This window comes from Astatotilapia calliptera, chromosome 10, assembly GCF_900246225.1.
Source record: "Astatotilapia calliptera chromosome 10, fAstCal1.2, whole genome shotgun sequence".
Classification (NCBI taxonomy): domain Eukaryota; kingdom Metazoa; phylum Chordata; class Actinopteri; order Cichliformes; family Cichlidae; genus Astatotilapia; species Astatotilapia calliptera.
The window spans coordinates 4,178,790-4,197,693 of record NC_039311.1 but is presented as its reverse complement, the minus strand read 5'-3'; the positions used below and the strand labels follow the sequence as shown (position 1 = coordinate 4,197,693).

The following is an 18,904-nucleotide window of genomic DNA, read 5'->3' as shown; positions in this document are numbered from 1 at the left end:
GTTCTTTCTGCTTCTCATCATTGACAGTGAAATGAAGATATGGTAGTTTATCTCAGTCCTACACCCTACCCACAAGTCAATCCTCTGCTTGTCGGCTGTCGTGCTGGGCTAGAAGTTTATGCAAAGTCTACTGTGGCAAGCAAAGTGTGATAAATAAACTGTCTTGTTAAGAGAGTGCTTGCTGCAAACAAAGATAAAGGCAAGGCAGGTTCACACTTGCTGTAATGACAAGCATATATACATATAAAAAGCAAAATTGTAATTACAAATATGTAGATTTTCTTTTAAAAACGGATTTACAGAATCATTCAATATGATATATACACAAAATTCTTCCAGAGATTTATGCTGACCTTAAAGCTCTTAAGGTCCTGTTGATCTTGTACAGTTCTAGGCATTCCAAGATCCATGTGTGGGGCACTGAGTCACAGGCTTTTTTGTAGTGAATCCAAGCAGTGCACAGGCTGGTGAGTCTGGTCTTATAATTTTGGGTGACTGTATCTACACTGAAAAAAATAATCAGTGGGATAAACATAAAAAATTATTCTAAGCGGTTGCACGAAATTAAGTTATGTTTGGTTAACTTTAGTTTTTTATGTTATACCTGCACACATTTTTCTGGTAACACGAACATGACTTTTTTATGTTGTTGTTATGTTTTTCATTCCGGTCAAATATTTATAGAAACCACTTGTTTATCAGACATGAACTTTTTGTGTTAATTGTATTGGACTACTCTATGTGTTATATTGACAAGATTATTTTATGGTAAGCTTATTTTATTTTATAACAAATTTCTAATATATAATATATAATCTAATATATAATTGAGTGTTCAATAAATAAAACTAAATTAAGGCTGATCTTACTGTATGCACTGTAAAGTCAAAGGAGCTTGCAAAGAAAAGCGTCTGGACTTCTTTAAGTTGCTTGAAGAAGTCCAGACGCTTTTCTTTGCAAGCTCCTTTGACTACGATGACCTGGATGACTGAGAACCTTCACAGACATATGCACTGTACACTTTCTCTCAATCAAAGAAATAAGCAAAACATTTTTGAAAAATGACCTGTATTTTTGAAAATACTACACAGTTGTAACAATGGACTTTCAATTCAGGCTTCCAAAATATACATGAGTCATATTTGTACAATGCATCTCTTGAAAAACATTCCACAACATTCCTCAAAGTTATCTGCTGTAACCTGAATTCAACATTGTGGGGCCTTATGACATCGCGCTTATGTAAAAAATAGTTTTTTAAATGTAAGAGCCATAAGGTAATATGGCAACAGGGGTGTAATTATTAAAATGACACAAAGAAGAGACTTAAAATAACATTATAACCCACAGGCACACAACCAAGAGACCTAAACTGATTAGTATTGGCTTGCTTCTATCACTAAACATCACAACCACTAATACTACACGATGTCTGTTTGTAGTGGTGCACCTTGGGAAAAAAATTGCAAACTGGTGAAATTGGTGCAAGGCACCATTTCCATTGAGAAAAATGGACATTCAAAGTTAGAATTTTTTTTTTTAAAAGAGCCATGGCTTGAAAAGTGAAAACTGCAGTAATAAAGGCCCCAAGTTGAAAAGTGCCAGAAAAATAAGTTTCACTATGTACTGCAACTTTACCAGTGCTGGCTTAAAAGAAAGGATGTATTTGAAGAGGTAAACATGTTGTTCCCACATCATAACTGGAAAACTGTTCAATCGTACAGTCTGGTCCTGAAAACCTGGGCCTTCTTTGAAAGGCTGTTCCGTTTGAGCTCCATAACCAGTTTCTATAATACCTCGAAGGTATACTTTTCCAGTGGGTAGGTGAGGTTCAAAGTGTACATTAGTCCAAACAGCATTGCAGCTGCTAGGGTATAGTAATCTAAATCCTGCCAGACTCTCTGGCCTTCAAGGACTATCCCGATGTCCTCAGGACTGCCATTGGCATCTCTTTACTTTATGATGTAAATTCCCATGGTTGTTTCCTTATTAGATCGTTGGATAATGGCTTCATCTGTGGCCTAGAAAATGCAGAATTCCAAAATCTAATTAAACAGAACACTGGTCAAAGAACATTATACCAAATCTTATTTTAATCTGTGTCACTATTCCAAAAAATGTTAACACTAACACATTAGGTGAACAAAAATGGATTCATTACAGCATGCGATTTGAGTCCTCAGAATGCTTAAAAAGGTAATGCATTTCTGAAGTGAAATCTCCATGCAAAGAAGCAGAATACTGTCAGAGCATAGAGAGGTGTTCAACTATGAACTCCACACATAGTTCTAATGCAGGTAAAAGAAAAAAAAAAACAAAAAAACGCACCCATGGTAAATTGTGAAAATCCCCGGTGATTTTCAACATACTCCTGGCATAGAGTGACAAGCAGCATTTTGTTAAAATTATTATTTCCCCTAAAGTGTATACACAAATTATTTTTTTTCTTACCTGGGCCGTGGGCTCCAGAATGTTCTGCAGTCTTCTTCCTATTTGTCCTCCTCGCCTTTTGAAGACCTTTATTAGTTTGTCAGATAGCACATCTATCTGCGAGAGTAATCTGGACTGCAGTGGCATGGCGGTAATACGCTTAAACTCTGCATTTATCTAAAAAGAGAAGTTGTCAAAAAATGCTGTCAAATCTCAAATCTCACAAGGTTACATCCACACAAAGTTGTTATTTTTTGTCATATTACTATTTATTAGCTATGGGTCCCATGTTGCTGAGCAGTTCCATAGTTGCCCTTACTTCCATACCAGCCAAAGCCTGTTTGCAACCACAGCAGTTGCCTCCTTCTGGCCATTTTGCAGTTCTGCCAAATGACCCAGAAACTACATCTATTATTGTCATATACACATCAAGGTCTTTCATTAATACTTAGTTAAATTTGTTAATTTGACCTTTCCAGAAAATTTACCTTACAGAATGTGACATAACATATGCAAATCTTCACCCCCCCCCAACACACACACACACACACACACACACACACACACACACACACACACACACACACACACACACACACACACACACACACAGCCCACCCCATGGCAAACTAGCTTATTTAACTGTTTAACTAAAACATTTTAGGTACAACCAGTTAACTAAATGGACACAAGTTTGTTAGTCTGTATTCACTGAGAAAAAACAAGCGAATGTGATTGGGCACACACTGAAAAAAAGCTAATGCACATAATATTGTCCCGCAGCTTAAGCTAGCATTATCGTTAGTTAACTTAAGGAATTACTTGTTTTTTCCATTATGTTGCTCAACAGCAATTCATGAGAAAAACTTCCCCATATAATGGATGTTCTCTTCGTTTCCTCTCAAACATGTAGTTTTCAGTTTACCTCGACAAAGTAAAGCTCAGCGCCAAATGTAAACGAAGCGAAGACAAAAAATGGCGGACTGCCACAGTGAATTTTCCCTCGCAGAACACACCTTGGGGGTGGAGCTTCAACAGAAAACATAACTATTTTCTGTTATTTTGATAAACTGAACATCCTTCTAAAACAAGTGAAAGGCGTGAGACTTAATTATGTTTAGACCAAAAAGATAAATGATGTCACGGCTGCCGAGGCGAGCCGTGTGGAGTTAGAAGGACCCAAGATGCAGGCAGTGGATAAGATGCCGGTGAGTTTATTTATACAGGGGTGAGAAGGCAAACAGGCAAGAGGGAAGACAAAACTAAAGACCTGAACTGGGAAAGCTAAATGACAAACCTGAGATGATACAAAAGGGGATGAGAGGCAGAGAGACGAGCTGGACACCGAGTAACACAGACTGACACGGAGGAACACAGACGAACCGGCAACAGGCAGAAGAACACACAGGGCTTAAATACAGACACCAGTAATCAGGGGATGAGAGACAGGATGGCAACACAGCTGGGAGGAATCTGAGCTGACGGGACAGGGGAAACGTAAACTGAGCACACTCACATATGACACAGACCTTCACAATAAAACAGGAAACTCAGACACATGGAACCAGACAAGACATTGAACTAAACAGACAGATTCACAAACAGATGGGGTGACACCATAGACAGACAGATACAGACGCGGACTCAGAGGCAGACTGAATATAACACATAGAACTTAAACAATCATCATCAAGAAAATGATAACGAACTAAAAGCGCTGGGTCACCAACCCAGGACCATGACAAATGATTCATGTTGGATATATTTACTGTATTTTTACTAATTTAACAACCTCATCATTGCATTAGTCGCTTTATGCTATAACATTACGCTTACATTAGCTTGAAGCTACTAACACCAGGTTGGTTTCATATAAAAGTCACATAAGTTGAATTAAAATAAATGTAATAGTGGATGAGGTTTTATTGTGTAAATGTAGCTAAACCAGAAGATATTTACAATATGTACTTGCCAGTACATATTTATTTGATTTCAATTTTTTTCCAGTTTGAGCTTGAATGGCAGTTACTGAATGTTTGCAACATTGTGAGTTCCCCTGTTTCTGTGTGTCATTATTTAAATTATAATCTGATATCAAAGATTTATATAGATCAGATTACTATTGCATCTGTTTCATTTTATTTTCTCCAGCAGAGTAATAAACCATTACTGGGACACAGCATTTGTAAAGGTTACACCGGCATGTGGCTTGGGGAATGTCTAAAATTGGCATTGGGTAATTAATTGAAAGATGACCAAATGTGAGTTTCCAGTGGCTGGGATGATTGGAATGAACACAAATTGATGCCTCTGTCACTCCTGCTTAGCATTTTAACACAGATAGAATAATGGCAGTGGAACAGAAAAGCAGCTGGGATTTAGGATCTCTTATTTTCAATATACAACAGACTATCACTACATTTTACTTGTTAACACTGAATACTAAATCATTCAGTTTATTTATTTCTGAGTCTGGGTACTACTGAACAGGTAGAGACACATGGTGCAAGGACAGCAACAAATTAATATAAACATTGCCTGCCACTAGGTTATTTGGAAGGGAGAATTTTTTATTATAAAATGGCTATAAAGTAAGAAATTATCATGGATGATATTTAATAACATATGAAAAACCTGTTAAAGCAAACTTAAAAAGTGTGTGACTATTATCTGGAAACAACTGCACTCAGAAAAATAAAGGTGCTAACTGGAACCAAAAGTGGTTCTTTCTCTCTGATGCCATAGAAGAACCTTTTTTGGTGCCACAAAGAACCTTTCAAACAATGGTTCTTTGAAGAACCATTTCTTTCAGTGGTTCATTGAAGAACCTTTAAAGGTGCTCCAAAGAACCATCAAGAAATGGTTCTTTGGGGCACCTTTAATGATTTTTCAAAGAACCTTTTTAAAAATGGTTCTTTAAAGAATCATTTTTAAAAAGGTCCTTCTAATGGTTCTTTAAAAGAACCATTTTAAAGAACCTTTTTTTGAGTGGTTCTTTAAAAAACCATTTTAAATCTTTCAAAATAAAATGCATCATAAATTGAATTTGAGTAGGGTAAAATAAATACAAGCACAGCATAGACATATATTAATGGTTTATTGTCATTTTGTAGTTACCAAAAGACAAAAAGGCATTTTAACCCTCAGCACAACATCACTACTAATACATGTCACATATTAGTGTTTTAAACAGTAATATTTAAACATATTTGCTATACTATATATATATATATATATATATATATATATATATATATATATATATATATATATACAGATAACACAACAAATAATACATGTATTGTTTAATTAATAAAACATCAGAAAGTGATAAAACCTGGCTGGACAGCGCCATTCCCGATGCGGCTATCGATCTAGCAGGCCGCACCGCCTATCGAGCCGACAGGTCTGCGGACTCGGGTAAGAAGACTGGCGGGGGGCTGTGCATCTATATTAACAACCTTTGGTGCACGAACGTCACGGTAACGGAAAGACTGTGCAGTACAGAGGTAGAACTGTTGGTGTTAAAGTGCCGTCCATTCTATCTCCCTCGGGAATTTTCTGCCGTTTCCATTTGCGCTGTTTACATTCCACCAGATGCTAATGCTAAGCTAGCGTTAGCACAATTGAGCAGCAGCATCAATAACAGCCTGGTAGCACACCCGGACAGTGTCTTTATTGCGGCTGGGGATTTTAACCACGCGGACCTGAAATCTGTACTTCACAATTTCCACCGTAATGTGAAGCGTGCTACCAGAGGAGATAGAACGTTGGACCAGGTGTACACCAACATGGCGAATGCGTACAGAGCCCAGGCTTATCCCCACCTGGGTCTGTCAGACCATCTCTCCCTTCTGCTACACCCAATATACACACAAAAGATCAAGAGCACTGGGATTACAACCAAAACCGTGAGAACATGGCCGCAGGATGCTATTCCGATGCTTCAGGACTGTTTCCACTGCACAGACTGGGATGTATTCAAGGTGCAGGACACTGACAATCGTGTCGCATTGGACAGTTACACCTCCACTGTCTTGGACTACATCTGTTTCTGTGTGGACAATGTAACAACTTGGAAACGATTCCGTGTGTTCCCTAATAATCCACCCTGGATGACACACGGAGTTCAACAACTTATTCGAACAAGGAACAACGCTTTCAAATCCGGGGACCAGGAGGCATACAGTGCTGCCAGGGCCAACCTGAGAAGAGGCATCAAGACTGCCAAGCAGCAGCACAGGAGGCGTATCGAGGCCAGGTTTGAGAACAACACAAACCCAAGGCAGGTCTGGGAGGGCATCAGGGCTATCACGGACTACAAAAGAAGAACACCATCACCCTCAGCCGACAGTTCTACTCTGGCTGAGGATCTAAATCTCTTTTATGCCCGTTTTGATAGGGAGAACACCGACCCTGTCCTGTCCCCTCTCCCCTCAACTGACCCTGCTCCGGTCCTGAGCACTCATGAGCTGAGGCGTGTGTTCCGGAGCATTAACACCAGGAAGGCGGCCGGGCCGGATGGAGTGCTGGGCCGGGTGCTAAAAGACTGTGCTGCGGACCTGGCGGACGTCTTCACCTCTATATATAACACCTCGCTGTCCTGTTCACTGGTACCATCCTGTTTCAAAGCAGCAACCATCGTTCCCATCCCAAAACAGTCAAATGTCACATGTCTGAACGATTTCAGACCTGTGGCACTCACCCCCATTCCCGCCAAATGCCTGGAGAGACTGGTCATTAAACACATCAGAGCTGCTTTTCCACCATCCCTGGACTCGCACCAGTTTGCATACAGGGAGAACCGGTCAACCGAGGATGCGATCGCCACAGTGCTGCACACATTACTGAAGCACTTGGAACACAGGAACACCTATGCACGGCTCCTCTTTGTAGACTACAGCTCGGCTTTTAATACCATCCGGCCATACAAACTCCGTCCCAAACTCCACCAACTGGGACTTAACTCCTCTCTGTGCAACTGGATTGTGGACTTCCTCACTAACCGTAGACAGAGTGTCAGAGTGGGTAAGAACACCTCTTCCACCCTTGTGGTCAACACCGGTGCCCCTCAGGGGTGTGTTCTGAGCCCTCTGCTATACACTCTCTTCACCCATGACTGTATTTCCTCCTGCGCGTCCAATCTCATTGTTAAGTTTGCCGATGACACTACAGTGCTCGGACTTATATCCAACAATGATGAGACAAACTATAGGACAGAGGTGCAACAACTAGAGTCATGGTGCCACGACAATAACTTGGTCTTAAACACCAAAAAGACCAAGGAGATCATTGTAGATTTCCGGAAGAGGGGTCATAACAACCATCTGCCTCTCTTCATTGGCAGTGAGGCGGTGGAGAGTGTGAGCAGTTTTAAATTCTTGGGGGTAACTGTGACCGAGGACCTGTCCTGGGGCAACCATATCACCTCAGTTGCACGGAAGGCCCAACAGCGCCTCTACTACCTGAGGAGACTGCGGAGCGCACACATTCCCAGATCTCTGATGTTGAACTTCTACAACTGTGCCATCAGCAGCGTTCTGACGTATGGATTTCTAGTGTGGTTCCCCAGCTGCACCAAGGCCGATCAGCAAGCACTCCAGCGGGTGGTGAAAGAAGCTGGCAGAATTATTGGAACAAGTCTGCCAGAGATCAGTAATATCTTCCCCACTCGCTGTCTGAGGAGGGTGCACAGTATCCTGCGGGACCAACATCACCCTGCGCGCCACCTTTTCCATCTGCTGCCCTCAGGGAGAAGGTACAGGTCTATACAGGCCAGAACATCCAGACTGGCCAACAGCCTGTATCCACAGGCTGTGAGGCTCCTGAACTCTCTGCCCCCCTCTCACGGACAATAACCATATCCAACTTCTTAATAGCAATGAACTGGTCTGCATTGGTGCATCATATCTTTATTCTCTTCCCCCTCCTGCCCCCCCCCCCCCCCCTCTTTCTTAAATAGATAACTATCATATCTGATATCATATCTCACAGTACAATAATATTGAATGGGTTGCATTGTTGTATTTTGTCATGTTTCTCAGGTCTTTGTCTGAATTTCTACGAACATTATTGCTAAGGATTGTCTTATTGCATTGGAGTCACACTGGGTTAAATATGTACACTTGGGTTTTAAGGGGTATTTATTATTTTCTTCTTTTTTTTGGGTTGTATGGAAGCCCCAAACGCAATTTCATTGTTCTTGACAATGACAATAAATAAATAAATACTAAATACTAATACTAAATAAACACATTAGAAATAGCAATAGCTTCATAACAGACCAATAAATCAACACAATTTCATCAGCAGATGTTTGCATGTTCAGTAAAAATATTTCAACAACAAGTTTATGATTACAATGATCAATGAACTTCAGCCTTACGCTATGTAATGTACGTTTCATGTTGTACTCATGGTCCTTTGTTAGTCCAGTTTAGGATAATGTCTCTGACGTATGTTTCATATCAAACATATGTCATATCAAAACAAGCCCACACCTGCAGTTTTTCACTGGTGTTTCCTGTCAGCTGGTCAACCTCACTCAGGTGGACATCCATATCAGCCAACCAAATGACAAGTTCCTCCCTTTGTGCTTCAAATCCCTCCCACTCTGAGACAAGGAGCTGAAAGAGAGAGAAAAGAGTCAATTATAAAGAAGAGAGAAAAGTGAAACCCTCCTCAGAAGGTCTGACTCGCATACCTGCAATTGACCTGTGATGGACTGCAGTTTGGCGTTCACGTCATCCCTCGTCGATGCCAACAGCCGAGTCTGCAGGGTGCCCTGGAAGAGCTGAGTTAATGTTCGACTCCTCCTGGTCAGGCTCTCCAGCTGGATGATCCGAGGTCTCCCCTCTCACCGCTGCCTCTGAACACAGAAACACAAATTGCATCTGGAGCAGGAGGTGCAGATTTTTTTTGCTATTCTTTTCTAAATCCAGGCTAGATCACGTGGAGGTATTTGGAAAACTTTTTTGGCCAGTGGAGGACTGTTGTCTTGCAGAAAGTCAAATCAAACATATGCGATACACAATCAATTCACAAGAACACATTATAAAAAATAAGTCCAGTTCTTGCCTGATTTCAAGTGAATTCTGCATCAAAACAGGGTGACAGAAGTAAAACGAGTGCACAAAGCCTCACTTTGTACAAGCCTGCTATTACAGTTCTCCTCCATGCAGACGACTTTCCTGTTTTCAAGGCACAACTTGCATCTGCTGTACGAATCTTATGGATACACACTAAATGAAACAATAGTGTGCATGACTCCAGATTCTGAGCCCTCATCCTAATAGGGTTCCAACATAGCAACAGCAATAAAGCAAATGTTGAGGCTTCAAAATACAAAGTCCATAAATCAATGGCTGACATGGGTTTTATCATAAAGGTGATAAATATACAGATTTCAGTCTGTCTTAGAGATTTGATGTTCATTTACCTGCAGATGCACTATACGTGCCTGCTCCATGGTTTTTCCACAACATTTTGCACATCACTATTAAATACAGGAAGTAGGTGAACTAAAACAAGTCATCGTTCTTTGTGAGAGGACCATATTAATGAAACAAACCTCAATGACATCATAGGGATCCCTACAGATGCTCCTGCTGCTTCTCTTCCTGCTCATCCTAAGCTTCCTTCTCCTTGTCCTCGCCTTCCATCCAATTGCAATTCAACCTAATTGTGTTTCTCCCCCTCCTCTTCCTCATTTTGTTGGAGCTGTGAACACAATGTGAATCTGGATTAATTTGTGCAAACAATTAAAATCTACAGCTTTTTGGTCAGAGGTGCTCTTGTGATTTAAGCCGGGTAGAGTAGATTTATGTGTTGATGGTGCCTGCTTCAGCTCTGGCTGCTGAGTGATATTTACACCCTGGCTGGATTACAAACTTTAACCATGTGCTGAACTTTGGCCCAGCGTTGATACCTCTTGTTAGTATAACGACCTCTTCTTAGCTTGTATGTATGATGTATGATGGTGGATAAATGAAATATACAAAAAAATTAACTATATTACAAAAGAACATCTATCTTGGAAACATCAAATGACCGGAGCATAACTTGTCAACTAGTCCGAAACTAAGTTATGCAGGAACAGTCAAAGACACACCTTCTCATGTCACATTTCTATTCATTTCTATATAATTCGATTAGACAATAAAGAGTCATTTAATCTAATTATTCATTCAAAACTCTTATGCATAGCTGTATTTTATACAGCTCATGCAGAATTAAAAGTACAGGTTCATGTGAGTATTTAATGTACGGCTCAGATCTACAGAATTTCAGAGTTTCTAGAGCAGACACAGAGCTCACGTCACAACAGGCTTCAGGCGCCATTTTAGTGACTTTAACAATATATTAAATTTTAATTTCAGTCTAGCTGACATTAGGTTGTGTACGCAGCATGCAATTGAACCACGTATTTTAGAAGCCAAAGGTTCAAATTAGCTAAGAGCACCTTCACTTAATTATAACAGTGGTTTTGTTAAGAAATCAGTTGGATACTAAATTGCGCTGACGTCAACGGCTAACGTATCTAGCTAATCGCTACTGTTAGCACAACATCAACAGCAAGCTACAATGACGAGTAACAAAAACAAAACCGTAATAAGGTTTTAATGAAAATGTTTTACCTTTTCTAACAGTCCCAGAATCCACAGCTTCAAAGTCCAGCAGGTACTGAAGACTGTTATCCGTGTCGCTGTCACCGTCCGTGAGTTTTTTTCCCGAAAGGTCAAGGCCCGCCGCTTGCGCACTCTGTCTGCGCATGCGCATCCCAACGACCGACCCCCTCCGTCTGCTCCCGGGAGGTTACAGTATGACGTGTTCTGACGTCACTCTCTCTCTCCCTGTCATTTATTTGGCTCGAAACACATATCAACAAATTGCTCAGTGATGAACAACTACTCAGATCATTTACCTAAGCAGTGCGCTTTGTCAAAACGAAGTGTGTTCATTACACTGACATTCTGTTCTGCAATTGTTATTTACTTGTATCTTATAATTTGACTTTACATACTGCTGGGTGGTTTGTAAAGTTTACAATAACTAGTGTTATCATTATGCTATATTTTCAAAAATATATAATAATCTCAAAAGTAATGCCTTGGAGTAGAAAATAGTAATGCTTTATTAAAATTTAAAACTAAAGTACAGTATTTGAATGTGTGTATTGTGTCTACTGTCTGTTAACTCACCATATTCATAATGGGTTAGCGGGGTTAGGGGTGCGTGTGTGTTTGGGGGGGGGGGGGGGGGGGGGTGTTAGGGTCTATAGGCTTTGGCCCCCACCCCTGCCACCAGTATATTTTTAAGCAAATATTTCTAATTTTTCTTTGAATATTCAGTTTCCTACCATCTTCTCTTAAAGGGTAATTGCCAGGTATCCTGCCCTCCCCCTTCGCACACACATGCACACAAAGAAAACACACAGTATAATTCACAGCCTCGTTATAGTGAATACATATTTATGCCATTTACACCATCAAGCTTAGATTGCTAAGGATGAAGAACCTTTTGTTCTTTAAAGAACCATTTGTAATAGCTGAAGAACCATCCACAAAATAAAAAGGTTCTTTGATGTATGATGGTTCTTTAAAGAACCATGAAGACATCTGAAGAACCATTTAAGAACCATAATTTTTCTGAGTGTGTGGTAGATTCTGTGTGATTAGCAGGAAACAGAGCTGCAAAATGCAAAACTGCCTGTTTCTATTTAATAGCATATTAATAACCTTTTAAAACACACTTAACGAATAGTAATGACTACCAAATCAAAATCAAATCAAATCAAATCACTTTTATTGTCACATCACATGTGCAGGCACACTGGCACAGCACATGCGAGTGAAATTCTTGTGTGCGAGCCCCACAAGCAACAGAGATGTGCAAACCCAACAACACAAACGAGCAAAATACAAGAATGGCCAACCTGAAACTAATAAATATATGTACAATATATAATAGTGTATGCATTTCTGGATGTGTATACTAAATATTTTCCTACGTGTGTGTGTGTGTGTGTGTGTGTATACACATTTTTACAAATTAAATAGTAAAAAAAAAAAAAAAAAAAAAAATAATAATAATAATAATAATAATAAAATATATAAAATATACAGAGTTGAATATGTGCAAAACAAGTGGCATTTATATACAGTGTGGAGTGCATAATGTTGAAGTTCCAGTAGTGAAGCTGAGGTGTCTATGACGTGTTCAGCAGTCTGATGGCCTGGTGGAAGAAGCTGTCTCTCAGTCTGCTGGTACGGGACCGGATGCTGCAGAACCTCCTTCCTGATGGAAGCAGTCTGAACAGTTTATGGCTGGGGTGACTGGAGTCCTTGATGATCCTCCCCGCTTTCCTCAGGTAGCGCTTCCTGTAGATGAAAGTGTTTCCTGTAGGAAACACTTGTAGTAGTTTCTGTGTAATAAGCAGGAATATAATACTATGGTCATGGCAGCTGATTAAAACAAGCTTCGGGAAGTCTGTAATGAACTGGAAACACTTATGTAAAATCTTAATAATTAGGTTTAAGTAATATTAGTAATACATATGAATACATTAGATTTGCACAGGAGTATAGAGCACCCTATTTCACAGCATATTTTATACATGGATGTCCTGTCCAGAACACAAAATAAGATGCCATCCATGTTCTCCTGCTTGTCCAATTCAGGGTTGTGGGGGGGCGCAACAACATCGTTCTTCACTGCCTTCATCATTGATTGACCCCCTAACCATCCAAAGATCCAACCTCTCCTGCAGCAGGTAGCAAGCCATCTGCTTGCATACTGAAAATGGTTAAGTTTTAAAAGAAAAACAATGTTAAAGCAACCATAATTTATTTGGCAGTTCCTTGAGCAACAATTTACAGATACAGACTGTCCTATTGATAAAATGCACCATTATAATTTGTGTATAAAGTAAAATAATGAATTCATCTTTTTCCTTTTCTGCCCGAAACAACATATTGGAATATTTAATGTTTATCAATAGAAATAAACCACTACAAAATTTGCTGGTGGTGGTGGAAATAATAAGGGTATTTCATGACTTTCTTACTTTAACGCAACCTTAGTTTTTAGAACTACTCTAAGTATTATTAGTAGTGCTGTCAGCGTACATTTTGTTAAAATAACGTTAAAGCCATAACCGCATTAAAGCGGCAAATATCCGTTAGCGAGCTATTGTGGATCACCCCGTGCGTGGAGCTGGACGGCACTAACGCGTTAACCGTGATAACGCGAGTTTGCTTTAATAGGCTATTAATATGCTATTAGGTAGAAACAAAGTTTTGCATTTTGCAGCTCTGTTTCATGCTCATTACACAGAAACTATCACAGGTAATTGAGTGGTAATAACTTTGTTCTTTACCCCTATTTACCCCATTATTACATTCTTGTTTCTTCCTTGCTACCATACTATTACCACTTCATTTCCAAGCTATCTTCCCACATTGTTGCCCCCAGTTTTGGGCCCTTATTATCCAATTACATAAATTTCATATTACTCAACTATAACCACTGTTGCTACCATGATATTAATTAGCTATTACATGGTTATTAATTTGGTAATTGCATTGTAATAATGTAAAAATTACCACATTAATAACATATAAATAACCTGTTATTGACCTGTCTCCATTGTTACCATACTATTACTCCTTTATTGTCGAGCTGTAATAGAAAGTGCTTCAAAAATAACCCAAAAACCTGAAGAGACATATCACCCAAATGTAAGAGAGCAATGCAACAACAAGTCACATAAATATATATCACAAATATAAGTTAAAAAACAGTTATGTATACCAGAAGCTGGTATAAAATGAGCCACAGAATAAACGTCAATAACTCCCAACCCTGCTCTTTTTTCTGGCTAAATAGTATACTGGTAAATATAGTATTTTTTATGTATTATTTCTCCATAATCTTATCTAGTCTTATTCATAGTGTTATTCATTGTTTAATCCATAACTCTGTAGTTGTTAAAGCTGGCTGTGTGGCAATGAGAATTAAATTCAAATGCGAGTCTGACAAACAATGGAGAAAATACCAAAAAGGCAACTTCATTGCTGAATTTGACTTTAACTTGAGGATTATATACTTTGTAGAGGTACAGGGGGTGTGTTTGTTCTGATTTAAGATTCTCTTGGAACCTCACAAACGACGGATCCCCTCCAACCTCCAAACACCACAGTCTGTTTCAGAGAGGGCTGCAAGGCTACATAACAATCAGTCCCACAATTAACTGGCCAAAGAACCCAAACAGTCTATTGTATGACTAGTTCAGCTGGCGTAACTCATAAAAGAGCCTTAGTTTTAATTTTCTCTGACTTGGGAGAGAGCATGAGGAGAACAGTCCATGTCACTTACCCCAGGGGAACATTTAGGATGCCTGGCATCAGACACTGATGAAGCCACAGATTCTTGCAGAGGTGAGTAGCATCGATGGTGAGAGTGCCACTTTCTCCTCGAAGAGGATGCAAACGTGATAGAGGGTTTAGTGGTGGGAAGTGATATTCAATTTAATTTAGTTAACTTTTATTTATGTAGCACCAAAAACACAACAACAGTCACTTCAAGGTGCTTAGTATTGTAAGGTAAAGACCCTACAATAATACGGAGAAAACCTATCAGACTATCAGACCCCCTATGAGCAAGCACTTTGGCAACAGTGGGAAGGAAAACTCCCTTTTCAACAGGAAGAACCATGCTCCAGGAGGAGCAGCCATTTGCCACGACTGGTTGGGGATGAGGGGAGGAACAAAATACATGCTGTGTAAGAGAGCCAGAGATGAATAATAACTCATAATTAAATACAGAGTGATGTATTTATTTCAATTCAGTTCAGTTGTATTTATATAGTGCCAATTCATAACGGTTGCCTCAAGGTATTTCCCAAATGTTTCAACTAACATTTTTTATTTCATGCTTATTACAGTATAAAGCAGTTCAATTCAGTTCAACTGAACTGAACTGAATTCAATTATTTCTGGATGTGAAAAATGCATTGCAACTTTCTAACCTGCTGTTCTCAGATGGTTTTATCAGTGCCCCAGGGTATGAATCCATTCAACTTTATCAAAACTGTAGAGTGACACCCCATTAGTTTCCCTCGTGGGGGTCATTAAAGTTTCATCTATGCTAATCTAACCACTTGGTGGCATTTAATGAGAATAAAAAAAAAGTTAAATGGTGTGGCTGTATGACCTTTCTATGGCAAGATGTATATATGGATACAGCTGGCAGAAAGATTTTGTAACACTTTAGTATTATAAGCCCCATCTTGAGAAGGTTAGAAAAGAATGGTTTAACATATCAAATGTTTTGAGGCTAAGTTCAACTCAATTCAATTCAGTTTTATTTATACAGCACCAAATTACAACAACAGTTTCCTCAGTGCACTTTATATTGAAAGCTAAAGATCCTTCAATAACACTAACAAAGCCCAACAATCATATGCCCCCCTTTCAGTAAGTGCTTTGGCTGCAGTGGGAAGGAAAAACTCAACTTTAGTAGAATAAGGTTCAGGGAGGGGCACCCATCTGCTGTGAACAGTTGGGGGTGAAGGAAGGACAAAGACACACTGTGGATGAGAGTGTCAGAAATTAATAATAACTAATGATTAAATGCAGAGTGGTGTATAGACACAGAGAGTGAATAAGGTGAATGAAAAAGAAACAGTGCATCATTGGAAGTGCAGAATTCAGGGTTATTTTATGCATATGACATTTTTATTTTATTTTATTTTATTTTTATTTATTTATTTTTTCATTTTTTATTGTTTTTTTAACTTTATTGCTATGTCTGGTTTTATTACTATGTGCATATTAGTATTGTACAGCACTTTGGTCTACCAGGTGTGTTTTTAAAGTGCTATATAAATAAATAAATGATGATGATGATGATGATATGTCTTAAGCCTAACCTTAAAAGTAGAGAGGGTATGTGTCCCCCAAATACAAGCTGGGAGCTGGTTCCCTACATCTGGAAGCTAAAGGTTCTGCTCCCCATTCTTCTTTTAAACAGCCTAGGAAACACAAATAAACCTGCAGTCTGAATGGGAAGTGTTCTTGTGGAGACAAAAGACCCAGCATGACCCAGATGCTCCTGATAACTTTTATTTTGTTAACAGTGTTTCACTGTTTTGCACTTTCACTCTCGCACTCCTGCACTTTGCAGTTCTTAGGGCTCTGTGCTCTCTCCCTCTATTGCTACTGAAAAAGAGAATACATGATTAGATGATGCTCACCAGCTGCGAAAACCAGCCTCCCCAGACGCCATACCCTCAATCTGCTGCTCCAGTCCTCCCCTGCACCCGGGTCACCAACCACACCCCCACAGTTCTATTGGGTTGATATGGTATTATAATGTCATTAAGATGAGATGGAGTCTGATTATTCAAGACCATGTATGTGATGATTCAATTTAATTCAATTTTATTTATATAGCGCCAAATCACAACAGTCACCTCAAGGCGTTTTATATTGCACAGTAGATCGTACAATAATAGATACAGAGAAAAACCCAACAATCATATGACCCCCTATGAACAAGCACTTTGGCGACAGTGGGAAGGAAAAACTCCCTTTTACCAGGAAGAAACCTCTGGCAGAACCAGGCTCAGGGAGGGGCGGTCATCTGCAGATGAGATGAGATGAGAGATGAGAAGGTTTTCAAATTTGATTCTGTATATAACATGGAGCCAATAAAAAAAAATGCCAATATAAGAGAAATATGCTCTCTCTTTCTAGTCCCTGTCAGTAATCTTGAACATTACACAATACATTTTGGATTGAGAAGGCTTTTCAGGGAGTTTTTAGGACATCCTGACACTAATGAATTACAGTAGTCCAGTCTAGAAGTAATGAATACATGAAATAGTACTTTAGGATCACTCTGAGATAGTATATTTCTAATTTTAGAGATACTGCACAAACACACAAAAAATAGATAGTCCTACATATTTGTTTAATATGCACATTGAAGGACATATCTTGGTTAAAAAAAAAAAAAAATACTCCAAGATTCCTCACAGTGTTACCGGAGGCCAAGGTAATGCCAGAGTAGGCATCTGGTTAGATACCATATTTCTAAGATTTTTAGGGCTGAGATACCTCAATTTTATTTGAATTTAGAAGCAGAACATTTGAGGTCATTTTTCTCTTTATGTCTTTGTGTCTTTAAGACATTCCTGTAGTTTATGTAATTGGTGTGTTATACAGGCTTCCCTTAGGCAGTATTATTAGAAGGCATAGCATACATTTTCACTGCTATGCAGATGACACCCAAATCTATCCATGAAGCCAGATAATTGCTTCCCTTAGGCAACAGAATTGGTCCAAGCACGGAAGCTTGTAGAACTCTATAATTAACTTGAAGGCTTGTCTTGTGGCTCAAACCCAAACCCTTAACAAAAGGTGCATAATTTTACAGTACAAATAGCTGTTTAGAACATATATTACTCCTGTAAAACTACAATGTTTTAATCTCAATATGTCTGTATCAAGTGCAGTAAAGAGAAGGGAACCATATTTCATTGTATGTGGGAATGTAAGGTATTGCAAACCTTCTTGACCTAATTTAAAGTTAATAGAACATGTTAGTCGATGCAAAATTGTGCATTTTCCACATTCTCCCTGAACAGTTCATACTCCATGGAAAGAAAAGAAAGCTGTTAAACTTCTGCATGTTACATGCCAAATACATTATTTATTTAAGATGGAAGGATATACATGGACCCCGAATCAATGGATCAAAGAAATGACGTGTAATCTTGCAATGGAAAAGTTGACATTCTTGGCTAAAGAAAAGATTGAAGACTTCTACTGGATCAGGAAACCCTTTTTACAATTTATAACGGATTTGTTTGTACAGAGAATTATGTTGTAACTGATATACATATGTGCTGAGAATATGACACTTTTGGGTGGGTTGGGGTTTTCAGGGTGGGAGGGGTTTTATAAGTTGAAGGCCTAATAAAATGTTCAGAAAAAAAAGAAAGCTCAACACGTTTGTCATTGTCCAGTCTCCACAAGGATTACAAAATGTCCAAACAAATAATAGCCCATTTTTAAATCTTAACTGAAAAAGGCTCACCACTCCCCATCAGGCTGTCTTCACACAAACTTGGACACAGGAACAGTTTGAAAAAAAAAACCCACCACCAACAACAACAACAGCAACAGTAGGGGCCAGGTTTCACTAACTGGAAATTGGAGACTGGAGACACAGACACAACAAAGCCAAAATGGTAGGTCACACAGCATTAACTGAGGGACCAAAGCAGTACCCCTTTTCTAACAGAAACCTCCTGGCAATGTAGTCAGGGTGCTTACAACACAACATAGTCTTGTTGAGAATGGCAGACCGAGGCACACATTTGGGGTTTGGTGGCGATCACTCAGCCGCTTTTTGTGCTCCTTTGTCCTTAACAAGTTTGAACATGTGGCTCTTCTGACATGGTGGCTTT

The 18,904-nt window shown here is 39.3% G+C and overlaps 1 protein-coding gene and 1 long non-coding RNA gene across 3 annotated transcripts in view; one reads left to right on the top strand and one right to left on the bottom strand.

The window, feature by feature from the left end:
• Window positions 1-18,904, top strand: part of opcml (opioid binding protein/cell adhesion molecule-like) — a 441,158-nt gene that overhangs the window by 253,505 nt on the left and 168,749 nt on the right. The window lies entirely within an intron of this gene.
• LOC113030238 (uncharacterized) lies at window positions 1,543-2,990 on the bottom strand. Its single transcript, XR_003273564.1, has 2 exons — window positions 2,452-2,990; window positions 1,543-2,021 (listed from the first exon to the last, which is right to left on the bottom strand). It is a non-coding gene; the product is annotated as an uncharacterized LOC113030238 (long non-coding RNA).